The following is a 14,190-nucleotide window of genomic DNA, read 5'->3' as shown; positions in this document are numbered from 1 at the left end:
ACAGAATTCTCATCTGTGTTTGTTTATTGCCCGGAAAATTGCATTTGAAAGCACTTGTCCTAGTAGTATTGCATTTGTCCATAGGATTTTTGTGTAGAGGTGGGGAAAAACAAATCCTTTTATTCTCCTCACTTTTTTTTTCCCCCCCAGAAAATATGCTTTTTGCCCCTTACAGGATTTCTTGGTTACTGAGAGCATTAGTCAACTTGAATGACTAACCACTCTTGGCACAAATTTGCTCTGTCATGCCTCATTGCTGTGTTATAGCCCCCTGCCACATAGCACTGAAATATTTGAATGGTTTCTTCCCTATCACTGTAGCGGGATTTTGTGGGTCTGCTGAGGGTGATGGTTTGTAGGGTGTAATATTTGTCAAACAACAGTTTACAGCAACAGATACATTCTCCTTTTTTGATAACCAGCCTTGGCTGGTGTGTAAAGCACAGGATTTTCTCGCGCTTGGTATTGACATGCAGCAGTTTATGGTCCTTTGGCAACTCTAATAAATGAAAATAGGGGAAGCAGCCATTTCAAGCTGACACTGTTCTGAACTTCAGTAAGGCTTCTTTTGTGTCACTGAAGTTACTTGGGTTTGAGCAAAATGCAACTGCAGTTGCTTAACTTCAGCTTACAAAATGAATCGGCCTTGTAGCCTCTCTTACAGAGCAGATTCAGTAATTCTAAATTTATTCTCTGGGTAATTCTACTTCTAAAAGTACCTTATTCTCTCAGTCTGAATATTGGTCTGTTGCACGTGAGCAGTTCTCACMGACTTGGGTATATAAAGCTTCCGTGGAGCAGCTGCATACTCAAGTCTTCTCATAACTGCATCTATTTAAATATTATACTGCAAGTATAACAACTGTCTTCAGTGCTCAGCATGCTGRATTTGGTCGCAGACATTTCACTTGGAGAAAAAATACCTGTGTACCTTTGCAGGTAACATTCACTGTTTCGGTACACACTTTGTGTTTCTGTAAATGCCACATAAATAACTGTTGGATAGCAATAAATTATACAGAGCTAATGCACATGAATCGTGCTAGCTGATGCAAGCCCCTTTTTAAAACATTATGCAAAAGTTCAGCATATTAAAAATGAAAAATATGCCACTAAATATTATGACACTTGTTAAATTAGCAAATGAGCAGAGCTTGGTTTGTCATCTTGTTCTCATCAAAATAGCTCTGACTTACACTAAGAAATTGTTAGGGAGAGGAGATTACATGGCTTGGTGCTTCAATTTTCTCTAGTATCGGTTGTGAGTTTTTTGTAATTTTTTATGAATATTGGTAAATTTCTTCGGAAAATTTTGAAATCTGAAGTCTAAAATGTATTGCTGTAGCTAGCTTTGTGTAAACCTGACGTGACTGGCTTTGTGGCAGAAAGGCTTATTCGGATGAATTACTTGCAAGTCTGTGTTTGTTCCGCAGGAGTAGCATATGGAGGGATTCATCAATGCCAAATAGCCTACTGCTTTTTCAGGAGATCTTAACTGAACAGTTAAGAACCAAAGGGCTAAAGTTAACAAGCAGCCTTCATCACTTCATCACTGCCTTGAGACTTAGCTGACTTGACCAGAACTGCGTTCTCGTTTATTGTCATCCACGAGTGAGTCCCAAATAGCAACGGCTTCCTCACCTTAGACCTTTCTCTTACACCTGTTTCCGTAATGCTTGAGCATCTCTTAGTTTACATTATGTGTTATCAGACAACGTACTGTACCAGTTAGTGAGCCGCTCTGAGAAAAACCAAATGTAAATGTGACATTTTTGCTTTTTATAAAAACAATCTGGTTTTASGGCTTCTTTTGTACAGGACAACTCCACTCATTGCAGTGGCAGCTCTACTTTATTATGAATCCATGCTAAAAACTCAGAATTAAGAAAATAAGGTGGCTCTTGTTCCAAGAGCAGCTTTTATGCACGTACACCTAAAAATTAGCCTTAAACATCCTATATGCAGTCTTCTGCAGAGCTGTTAGGTAGAGTATTTAAATCAATTTCAGTATAGACTTATTAAAATTGCGTTATTTATGGGTTAGGATGTTTGGGTCTGGGACGTTTTACCCACACGTTACTCGAGCACAGTTTTACCAAGAATTTGAGTTCATTTGGCATCCTTTCAGTCCTAACCATGCATGAACTTGGTCAGTTCCTTGATTGCCTATCTCGTAGCTTAAAAAACAGTAAAGATCTATTTTTTTTTTATGAACCACTTGACACACTGGTACTCTGTTTACCCAGCATTGCAGGCTTCTAGCAACATGTACAGGCCGGTGGCAGAGTGTTCAGTAACACTGACAGTCGATTTCTGAGATGTGTAAATTGTGTTTCCCTACTTGTAAACTCTGAGTCACAAGGTAGAAGGTCAATGTTGTAATAAAGACCTGCGCTGGCAGCTCTATTGGAATCCTTGTTTTAAGAGTGCAAGGCACAAGGATAGAAGGCTTGTTAAAATTTAACTTGCTTCTGCTGTTCTCTTCTCACAGGATTGGTGCCATAATCCTGTAGCAACAAATTTAAGTACTGAGGCAGTAAAGGCTAATGCTTGAGGACAAGTTCCTTGGATGGAAATCCTTGGTTGCATCTACATACTCTCTATGAGAAAGAGAGGACAGAAAATTAAGTGTTGAGTACGATAGAAGTGATTTTTGTCTTTGACTTAGGTAAAGCAATAGCAGCTCCTAAAAGGTAGGTTTACTCTCAGGGCTACCTTGTTTATTGCAAACTACAGTGTACTGGAATTTAGAATTTGAGATTTTTGAGAAACACTGAAGTTGAACCTTTTGGGGAGAAAAAAAGTTTTTTAATAATAGATACTTGCATCATTTTGTTCTTATGATATCTGGAAATACTTTATATATTGTGAACTTTATGCAGCTATTAACAAATACATTTAAAAATGAATCATCCTATGAAGATCAGAAGCTTTATATATATTGAAAGATCTGAAAGTTGCTAAAGACAGCTTTTGAAGCAGAGGACACATTAATCTCAAAAGTTAAAAGTTTGGTAACAGGAGGAAAAACTGAACAAATAAGATATTAACCTTTCTACTGCCTCAGGACTGACATGTTGCCTGTTGAATCTGAGTAGCATAGCAGCAATTTCTTGCTGAACTGTTGTCTGTTCTCTCCTACCATCTCTGGAATGCTTGATGATAACCTCACAGTAACTCCGTGCCAGCCGTGTCCAAAAGGCTTCCCTCTTATTAATGTTTCTTGGCTGAATATCTGGCAATTTCTCTATGAAACTATAACAGATGGTGAAGAAGAACGCGTATTTTGCACCTCATAGAAGGACACCAGTAGCTTGTAGTTACAAATATCAGTGCTGTTGACTTCATAGGTGTTTCGAGCTCTGTGTGTCTGACTAGGGATGTATACATACATTCTGTATAGATCTGCTTTTTTCTAGTTGGAGGCAGGGCTAATATTTGTAAGGATTTTTTTTTTCCTGTGGATAGACTTTCAGAGCTGTCCTCATGCAGGTCCAATATACACTTTTTACACAAGCCCTTGCAAAGCAAAATTTCCTGTTATTTCCACTAGTTCTCTTGACGTGAATATGGTCTGAAAAAAGAAAGTCAGGACTGTGCTTTCTCTGTGGAGTGTCACAGTCTAAGTGCCCTTCGTCAGAAGTTGTAGCCTAAAGATGTTGTGCTGGGTTAGACCCAAGATGGACTGGAGTGTATTACAACTAAAACACTATTTCTTAGATAAAGTTAATAGAAAGTTCTGCTTTCCTAACCTAGGTGAATAAAAAGTGCAGTGGAAGATTAGGTTTCACTGTGGTTGAACGGTTCTTCTGAAATTGTTATTCTAAACCTGGGCATGCGGCAAATGAAGTGTCTGCTTCTTGCAAAATGTACTTGTATGGGTTTTTTGACATGAATTTGTGAGTCTTCATCCTCTGTAGGAGTCGGTTGTGCTCTTTTAATGCAAAGAATGGCCTAGATGCATTGTTTTGAAAATATTATTTTGTATGTAGAATTGAGTAGGGAGAGAATATTAGCTGTAAAGAGCCTCTGTAAAGATGCAATCCTGTATCCCAACTGAATTGCCACAGTCTCTTTCAAAATGCTTACTGAATTTTGTTGCTGCTTTCTTGATCTTATTGCATGTCACAGTAATCATTTAAATATGGTCTTTGCTCATCGGTTCTTCATTGGGTTTTGTATTGGGCAACAGAGACTTCTGTAGTGTTGACATGGTTATCTGAATTGCAGAAAAGTACTGGGCCTGATAGCACTGGATGTTCTGTTTCATTTTGACATGTATTTTGAAACACTCTGGAAAATCTTGGAAGCTAAAACATGAAAACTGTTTCTAGACACCTCAGCCATCCTAATTGTCAATATGTTGGTTGTTAAAGAATAATATTGCTTGACTTTATTCAGAATAAGTCTTCATTTATTAAAATGTGCAATTTTTGAGTTGGGCAGTCCAGGGGTGTCCAAAACTGCCTGTAGATTTGCCTTTGTATGAAATTGGCTGGTATATTTTCCTCTGTTACACTGTGATAACTTGTAGAGATGTTCTTGTGTGTGTTGTACCGCTAGGTTCCTTGTTGCATGTAAGGCTATTTTTGTAAGCAAGAGGAATTCCAGGGATGCTCTGTGAAAGAGCATTTCCTGAGGTGATGTACACTGGTGTAAAACTGGAGCAGCTCAACTAATTTCAATGGAATTCTTGAATTACACTAGTCTCCTTGCTACGTGTAGTTAATGCCAGTACTACTTTGCACAATGTTATTTTGAATCTTGAGTTCTGACTTGTGAACTGTTTCCACTGAAAACATGGAAAACTTTACAAACTGCAATGGTGGAATGTTGGGGGGAGGGGTGTTTTCTTGTTTTTGTTTTWTCTTTGTTTTTCTTAAAATAAAAAGTCATCACTTGCATCCATTGGGCTAGTTGTGTTGTTCSTGGTAGATAGGAATTGTGTGTGCTCTGATAGCCTGAAGATTTCCATCAGAATTTACCRCGGATAGAGTAGGCATTTACCACAAAAGGAATTATATACTTTTTAGCCCTTTCAGAGTAAACTTGGCAGGGGAGAAACTTTCAATTAACCTTTTTTTTTTTTTCAGTGCATCCTTAGAATATAGTGAGCTAGATAAACGAGGTATTTTGCTTTCTGCTAGCTCTCTTATTAAATTTCATATGTAGGTGTATATATAATATTAGAAACATATTTCATATGTTTAGAATATATGGAACAGTTCCTCTTCTGGAAAATCATTGCCAGCTGCATTGCAACCCAGAATGAAATGAGATTTTTTCAGTGTATGAGTGAGGCTTCCGCTGTGTCTGCCACAAACCAGGGCTGGTTTGCTCTTATGTGGGAAGAGGATGGACAAATACACAGCACAGCAGCGTGTGCCCATCAACATGGATTTCACAGCAGGCTCCTTGGGTAAATCAGTACCTTACCCAAACTCATCTGTTACACTTTAAAAGAGGAGRTTGAACTTCTGCACAGAATTCAATGCTGTCTTGATACTTTTTCCCCACGTACCAGGTTTACTTGTCTGCAGGTGAGCAGGACCTAGGGTCAATATTAAACATGCTGTGACCAAATTTCCCATTAAACTGTTTCTTCTCTACTAATTACAAACTTAGCTACGTTTTCATCTATGCAGGTTGATTTTACTGTAAATACATCTTGTAAATCCTTTTTAGCATATTTTATACATATTACTCCCTGATAACTGTTTATGGCTTTTCAAGGTGTTCTGCTGCAAACTAATACTGCGTGTCATGCAGTTTACCTCAGTATCTTCTTTAAATCTGCAACAAAACCGACAAAACTTCAGGTAAAATTGTCCTGGATTAAATGTAACAAAAGCTAAACCAGCCACTGAAAGTCCTCAGCTGTAGCAATTCACCAATGCCATAATTCCCCTAATCTCCAATAATCCTCCTCCAATTTATTAATTAGATCTTGCATGTCTGATTCCTTCGAGTGTGTTCTGTCCCATTGCGCTGGGGATGTGTGAGTGGATTATGTTGAAATTACTGGATGGCTCTCTGCGTTTTAGTGGCAATGACTGTGCAGCTGATTTTTATCTATGGAAAGAACTCTGCTTAAAGGGCTTCTCGGGATGAAAAAGCCACCTGGGCCTTAGGATTTATGAGATTAGTATTGAAGAGACCTGATGTTATTGGGCTTGTTTACAGGGAAATTAGGAGTTGAAGGTCATTTAAGATCAAAGTAGTATTTTACACACTGAACTCAGCCTAGTGTATAGCAMATATCTGCTACAATGGATAGCAGGGAAGAAGGTAGCAGGGTAGAAAGGGATACACATTTCATTTTATTTTTCTGCTGCTTAATTATGGTGTTTTTAAGTTCTTTCCCTACCTTGTGTAACAGAAGCTACAAGACACAGGAAGCAGCTGAGGAAGATAATCTCTGAAGACAAAAAGAACGGAAAAAGTAGTTCTGTGCAGTGAGCAAGAAGACGGTCTTCAGTTTTGATTYGCTCTTTATTGTGAGAAGGTCTTGTCAGTTAAATAACTGTTAATGTTGTTTTTTGAGATGGCGAAACAAACTGGAAACCAGCTAARAGTCTTTTTCAGGTATTTCAATCCTCTGATAGAAGTAAACCTGATTACATAGCAATTAGTATTAGAAACTGAAGTGAAGGCTGCTTGTATTTTTTCCTAAATCCATGTTGTCCTTTTACCACCTCTTGAGCATCTGCTCAACATTTTTAAGCTGTACGAGATAGTCCTCCCTTCCAAACTTACAATCCAGTGCTACTGTCTTAAAATACTCCTGCTGTATAAATATATGTGTATTATATATATTGTATATTATTTATGCAGATATGTATTATATAAATATATGTATATTATGTATTTGTAGAAGCARTGCTGAACTGCAAGACACATGCAGGGTTGAGTACCATGTAGGTTAGACCTACAAGTGGAAAGGGACAGAGGTAATAGCTCTAGGTGCATCTCTGACAACAAATTGGGGACATCACTGCTGCATGAACCCTTCTTCCAAGTCTTTCTCCTGCAAAACAAGCCTTATTTGCCGCCTCCTGCACTGCATGTGTGCAGCAGCCTGTACTACCCTTTGGGGCAGCCGTTGTATTTCAGAGGGAGCACTTTGAAAGAGGTAACCTGTTGCCACCTCACCTTGATGCCTGTCTTGAGGTGGGAGCACGTTTGTAATGAATAACACTTTCATGTTGTGGTAATGTTGTGAGAGAAGTATATCAGTGTTGAATTAGATACTAATTACTGMAAGCAAAGTCCAAGGCTGTTCATTAATTCCTACCCTTCAGAGTAAGGACATGTAGCTGCTTTGCTAAAACTGGCTATTAAAAATTTCTGTTAACATCCATTATTAGTGTGTTGGCTAATGATAAATGAGGAGCTGACCAGTGTAAATACATTGATCTGCTGAGGGAAATGACTTTTAGGAGACTTCCCCAACCATAGCAGCAGGTTCTCTACTACGTACTTGTGAACAACACATGTAGTCAGAATAAATCAGGCTGTGTGTGAGGCAAGAGGTAAGAATTTGTACTCTCTTGTAGCTCCTCACCTTTCCAAACCTCTGAAGTTGACTGCAAGTTAAGGCAGAGCTTCACCTATGTCATTTTGTACTGGACAAATCAACAAAAAGGTTACACCCTGGCCTAGCCCAGATCTTTTGTATTGTTTTATCAAAATCAAGATTTTTAACCATGTCTTGAACTATTTTTTGTGTATGTAGCATTTATGGAGGCAGTGCTTGGCTGCGAGGCACATTCAGAGCGCGGCGCTGTGTCAGCTGGATGGAGAACTGCGGCAGAATGTGGTTCACAATCTGCAGGTAAAATTGCCCGTAACTAATGTAGCGAATGCAATTAATGTCAGCTGTGAAACTACAAACTAAGCTGAGCAGTAGGAGAATTGCCAATGACTTCTCCCTTGAGGTGAAGTTACAGTTTCCCTTTTCTCTTTAAATGGAACAGTTTGATAGTCCGGTTTTTCTTCAATAACCTTTTGAGTGTGTTTTATTGTAAGATATTTAATCCCTTGCTAAGAGGTCACTAGCAGCGTTTTTTTTGCAGTTTATATGGAACAATTTCCTTTCCCCACACAATAAATGACTTTTTGCTAGAATCTTTTGATACAAACTATCAAAATCTGTGTACAAACCTGTATAAACCTGTGTCTCCCGTTGCAGTGGAAAGGACACATAAGCTGTGCTCAGTCTCMCTTTTGGTGCCCAAGTGGTTCTGTGAAATTGTAGACAACTAGCAGAACAATTCTAAAGTGCAATTAAAAATGAAAAGTAATGGCTTCCTCTGGGATAAGGAAATGACACCATCATCCTATCCACATTTTTGTCCTAAATACAGATTAGCTGGCTCGGAGGGGTGTGGGTTTTATGCATGTTGTTTCCTTGAAAACATAGTGATAAAAAAGAGTCCATTGTATGCCTTGAACTCATATTTGACTGGGAACACTAGAGATACTATTTTTGGAAGACTGAGGAAGAAAGTAAAGTAATTAACTAGATCTAGTTTGCTTTTTTCTTTTTTTTCTTTCCAATTCATCAGAAACCAATTTTTTTACAAATCTAATCTTAACAGATTAGTCAACTTTCAAATAGCACCAGAACATCCCCAAAGCAAGGCATTGAAGAGAGTGACTTAATGCTTGTGTCAGGGCCTTTTAATGCTCTTATCTTCTTGGAAATAAAACGTCCCTCTAGTGTTAGATAATGATGGTGTATGTTTGTAGTAGGATTTGGCAAATAATAATGATGGTATATGTTTGTAGTAGGATTTGGCAAAATGAAATTAGGCTGCTTTGAATAGACTAAACTAGCAAAATACTATTAATTTTGCCCCTTGGATAACTCTTGTTAAACATGTAGAAGTTCAGCATATGAATATCCAATGGCATCAGGATTTGAAAGGAGATCCAGATATCCAAATTGAACCTGATCTYGGGATGTTTCCCAAGGGCAATCACATAATAAATTGGGTCTGTTTCTCTTTCAACAAACCATATGTGCTATCCTGATGTGAGTTGTTTGATAAGACTGATATCAGCACCTATAACAGCGAGGGAGAGTATCAGCTGCTTCATAAGCAACTTAATGTTTCATGTTGTTTAGAATTAAGGACTTACTAAAGTAGAGACTCCTGACATGCCTCATTAGAATAATTCATAACACACTGTGGAACACAATGCACTTAATTTTTTTTCTCATTTTGTCACATGTGAGCTCTGCAACCTCTGCTTACCAGTGTAGCCAATGTCAAATACAGCATTGCAACAGCGTTTACATTACTTTTTTTTTTTTTTTTCTTAGCTTACTGACACATTTTTGGTATTAGTAGGATTTGGAATATGCAGATTAKAGACTGAATGCCAAGTGTTTGGTTCACCTGCACAATATTCACCAAAATGAAAAATGTAGCTCATCTATCAAAGGGAAGAAATGGGTTTGCCAGGACCTTGCAGTTTCTTCTAAAGTACAGCAGGAGCAGAACAYACTTCCTAACTGAGAGGGAATAGGGAAGTTAATAGGGACTGGGGATCAAAWTATGGTATATTTATCCAGAGGAAATGCATATTTTGCCGTTTTTCCTGATATTTCTTCAACAGCAATTGGAGAACCAGAAGACAGCAGAGAAACGAAGGCAGAAGGAACATCAGTAATGCAGAAGGTTTATGTTAGGTATTTTGAAAAGGGTCCAGGGGACTGAACCCTTTGTTGATTTAAAATTTCATTATGTAATTAAATGAAAATCTTTCCTGAATCTTTAAGTCTTTAACGTTCCTTTTCTCTATAGAGAAATCTCCCATCTGCATGCTCCCCCTCTCCTTGCAGCACTTTGTGTGGAAAGTATTAATGGTGTTAATGTGTTTTGGTAGAAAATGGTGGTTTTTTGGTGAGCCATCTGGGCTGTGCAGSTGATGAGTACATCATTTAGATGATATTTCTTGTTGCTGTCTACGTTAACCCAAGGGTTTTTATTAAGGTGAGCTCATGGAAAACTGCTCCATCTGTAAAACTGGTCTTTAGAGGATCCTCTGTTTTGAAAGTAGTAATGAGAAATGTCAGATGTTATTTTGAGCCCAGATATTGAAGGCGTTTTTAGCTTCCTGAATTTTCTTATTTTTCTCAGAACTTAAAAAGTGAGAGTCATCAGGCTTGTTTATTTGCAAATTATTTCTTCCTTGAACTTCTGTCAATGGAAAAAATCCAGAAATAAAAATAGTCTTGAGCTGAAAAAATGCCAGAAGAGATGAAAATTAAAGCCAGCAGGCCAGAAGAAATTCCCAAACCCGTATGTATGTTTGGAGTGAATCTGTCCCATCATTATTTGCTAAAGAAATTATTACATAAAAAGATGTCGAAAATTTAGTGTTATTGCTTCAACGTTATATCTTTCCTACATAAATCAACTGCTATGATTCAGAGAGAGTTCCTTTAAAAAGGATATTGACAGATGTGACTTTTATCTCCATTGTTTATAATATCCTTTTTCAGCATGAAAATATTTTTGTGTTCCCATCAGTTTTTTTTAATTTGGCAGACATGAATATTTTTCCGGAACTGTAAGTAGAATGAAAACTCATTATTTTTGTTGGCTTGCAGATACTGTAGCTTCCCTTCCAGTAAGACTGGCCGATTTATTTTTAGAGATGTTGTAGCAGTATACATCCTATAGGACTGTTTAGTGAAAATGGATTTTGTGAGCTCACGAGCAGGTGTAGTTTAGGGCCTGACTGTGCAGGCTGAAGGGAGCTCTAGGTGACAGAATGTGATTGTCCATGTGTTTAACGATGCAGTAAGTTTTACTCCAGGATTACACAGAGTCCTGTTTAGTGCTTTTGGCTTTCCCCGTTTCCCTCTAACCTAGCTCCAAAGGGAGGACTTCTGACATTCCAAACTGCTGAGCGGCTTTCCGACAGCTGCCATTAAAACACGAAGCAAAACACAATTATTTTCCTCTTCCCAACCGTGTATCAGTGAAATTAGAGCCCATTTGCTGTGAGCACCAGCCCTACCCCGCTGTGCCATCGCCAGTGCCAGAGCCAGCACCTCGAACGACCCCATGAGAAGGGAACCATGCACAGAAAGCTGCAGGGTGACAGTGTCCTGGGCAGGAGCCATCAACCCTGCGCTTGGTCCTTCTGTGTCCTGAAGGTGCTGGCACCCCRGAGGCAGTGCTGGTAAGGGGGCTGAGGACGTGCTCTGAACACATGCTCTGAACGTGCTCTAAAATTCTTTTTTCTTTCATAGAATCATCATAGAATCACAGGATGCTTAAGGTTGGAAGGGACCTCAGAGGTCATCTAGTCCAGCCCCGCTGCTCACGCAGGGTCACCTAGAGCACGTGGCACAGGGCTGCGTCCAAGCGGGTTTTAAAGAYCTCCAAAGAAGGAGACTCCACAACCTCTCTGGGCAGCCTGTTTCCTGAAGTAATATAAAAGAAAATGTAATAAAGCTGATGCCCGTATGTCTGTATGGGCATTTCCATCCACTTTGATCTTCATTGTAATAGATGCAACAGTCCCTTCCCTGCAATGGTCTTTGCTAGAGCAGCAGCTGTACTTCCTTTCCACCTACCGCATCTTCTCTAGCTGCTCCATCGTTCTAACAGGAAAATTAATAGCAGAAACAAGATAAATGGGGAAAAAATGCATGTCAGAGGCAAATGGTATTGCCTGCAGGAATGGCTGTTGTATCATAATGTAGTCAGTAATGTACATGGGAAGAGGGATGCAGTAGCAACACATTAGACGACCAGAATCATTTTATGTGTTCGGTCATTTTAGCCTCAGGTCAAGACCTGACATATTTAAAAGAAGGGCTTTGCAACCTTGACCATGATGTTCTTGTGAGGAATAAGAATCTTGGTACTTTTCTTGTCATCCATTTTGTGTTTGACAAAATAAGAAAAGTAAATGTCAAGAAGATATTACTGCACAGGGAAATGAAAAAGAGTTTATATTTCTCTGTATTTTTTTTCCAATGGCACCCTTACAAACTGTTGTGTTATAAATAATAGAAAGTGAATGAAAGGCCARTAGGAAAAGATGCAAGCAGTGCTCAAATCGGCTAAGCAAAATTAGTGGTTTCTGCCAAGGCATGTCAGATACAATGCAGATATATCCCAAAACTGAAAATATTTTTGGCTCTGCAGCAAGTTGAGAAAATATTATAAATAAGGATTGTGTTTTTCCCTTCCAGACTTCCTTGGCATAGGATGTTGTTATTCTTTACAAGGATAATTTGATCAGCTAAAAATATGTATCATATAATTCCTTGCTTACATCTAGCAAGCAATGCKTTAGGTAGTCCAAAAATTCAAAATTATGGGTTTATGCGTGAGTTCTAAGTTGCTTTCCTTGCAAAAATAGTGGCTTCCCTGCACAACACCCCTYAAGATTCGTACGCTTCCAGCTGATGAGAGACTGGAAATCTGTAGTATCTTTATTGTGAAAGGAGTTGCCATGAAAACAAGCCTTTTTATTTTCTCCTTCCAGAAAGGGCTTAGCTGACATGCAACATTTGATTTTTGAGAACTGTTCTGGCTCTTMATTTTCAGCTGCATCAAGATATAAGATCTAATTATAGTAAATTACATTCATTTATGTTGCTTGGAGCTTTATTCCATTGACTTTGATAGGCTTCAGTGACTTCACTGAGATATTCTAGAATTGCAGCAGTGTAACCAAAATCAAAATGTGTTTCGGTGCTTAGATATAGAAAAGGTTTAAGCTAATTGCACTTTCCAAAAAATCAATACAAATTCTTTGGAGGGGACAGGTACTGTTGCACTCTTAAAGAGGAAAGGCAAAACCTTCGAATTAATTTCTTCTCTTAGATTCTATAGGTATGTAAAGACGACTTCTTGCATGTTCATGGAAGAAAGATGTTTTGTGTAACCCCAAGAACTATGCTTTACCTCTGTTCCAAGGTTAAAAACTCCAGCCAGTAAGTTCCAAAACCATAAATTCCACCAAAGTAACATAGAATGTGCTGAACTATCAGATTCCTCATCTGAAATTAAGGGTGGAAAAGTGAAAGGTTGCTCTGATCTCACAAGCAACTTGAACAAATTCTGGACCCTGATGAGACTCAGTTGAGTTATGGCAGTTTTTGACTTTCTGATTGTTTATTTATTTATTAATTAAYATCAGGGTCAGAACCCAAACCCGAATTTGTATGAACCTTCCAAGAAGAGTTCAGGCTAGTGACTGCAAAATCCAAGGCTAAAAGGATGTGGAAGAGATGAAAATGTGCTGCTTGAATTACAAGCCAAATTACTGTGTTTATTTTGACAGGGAAGATTAGAGAACAGATGTTTGTGAATCCAAAACATACAKAAAATAAACAACTAACTTCTTGATAATGCACACTCCCACCACGCTTGAAGACTTTTGTTCAGAGTACCTTTTCAGCAGGTTCCTCTGAATTTCCATAGCCTTGTTTGACGTGCAAAGCACCTTCAAGCTTTGAATCACAGAAATCACTTTGAATCATTTTTTGGCCCCAAAAACTATACAAGTGAAGCAAACTGCCCTGTTTRAAGTACTTAGTACTTTCAGTGGCAAGAGAAGTAATGTCATTTTTGTGTGTTTGACATTTGTTTATATTTGACATTGTAAATTCTTTGCCAGATGTCAGCCTACTCCTTAAGGGTCCTTAGACTTACCTCTAATTTGGCATCCAAATCTGCATCAGATGTTACCATATACTCATCATCCTTATAAATTTGATTAGCACTTGTTTCATTTTCCAGTATCTTGTCTACATTCTGCTGACCTCTTACTGGTCTTTTGACCTTTATTCTCCACAAAAATTCCCTGAGGTGGCTGGCAGGGCTGCATAATAAACTGGAATGTTTTTCAGCAACCAAGATACAGGAATTAAGTCCTATATCCTATTAAGTCTGTTATCCTTGATATCCTACTAAGTGCATTTCCTGAATGAACTCTACTATTTTACATGACCTGAAATATAGTTTTGCAGCGGTTGTGTTGTGACCAAAGGCTACAACTTCCATACTCTTAATAGACCATAAAAATAGAAAGTGTGATGAGGGGAGAACCTTTTGGGGTAAACAATTAAGATTATTGGGGTTTTTTTTGGTTCAATTTTATTTTATAATAAAACCTAGCATCCATATGGCTTTTGGTGAATTCTAGTCTGCATCA

This window comes from Nothoprocta perdicaria, unplaced genomic scaffold (assembly GCF_003342845.1).
Source record: "Nothoprocta perdicaria isolate Ctin4 unplaced genomic scaffold, notPer1 scaffold_11, whole genome shotgun sequence".
NCBI classification, from domain to species: domain Eukaryota; kingdom Metazoa; phylum Chordata; class Aves; order Tinamiformes; family Tinamidae; genus Nothoprocta; species Nothoprocta perdicaria.
Note: the sequence above shows the minus strand (reverse complement) of the source record.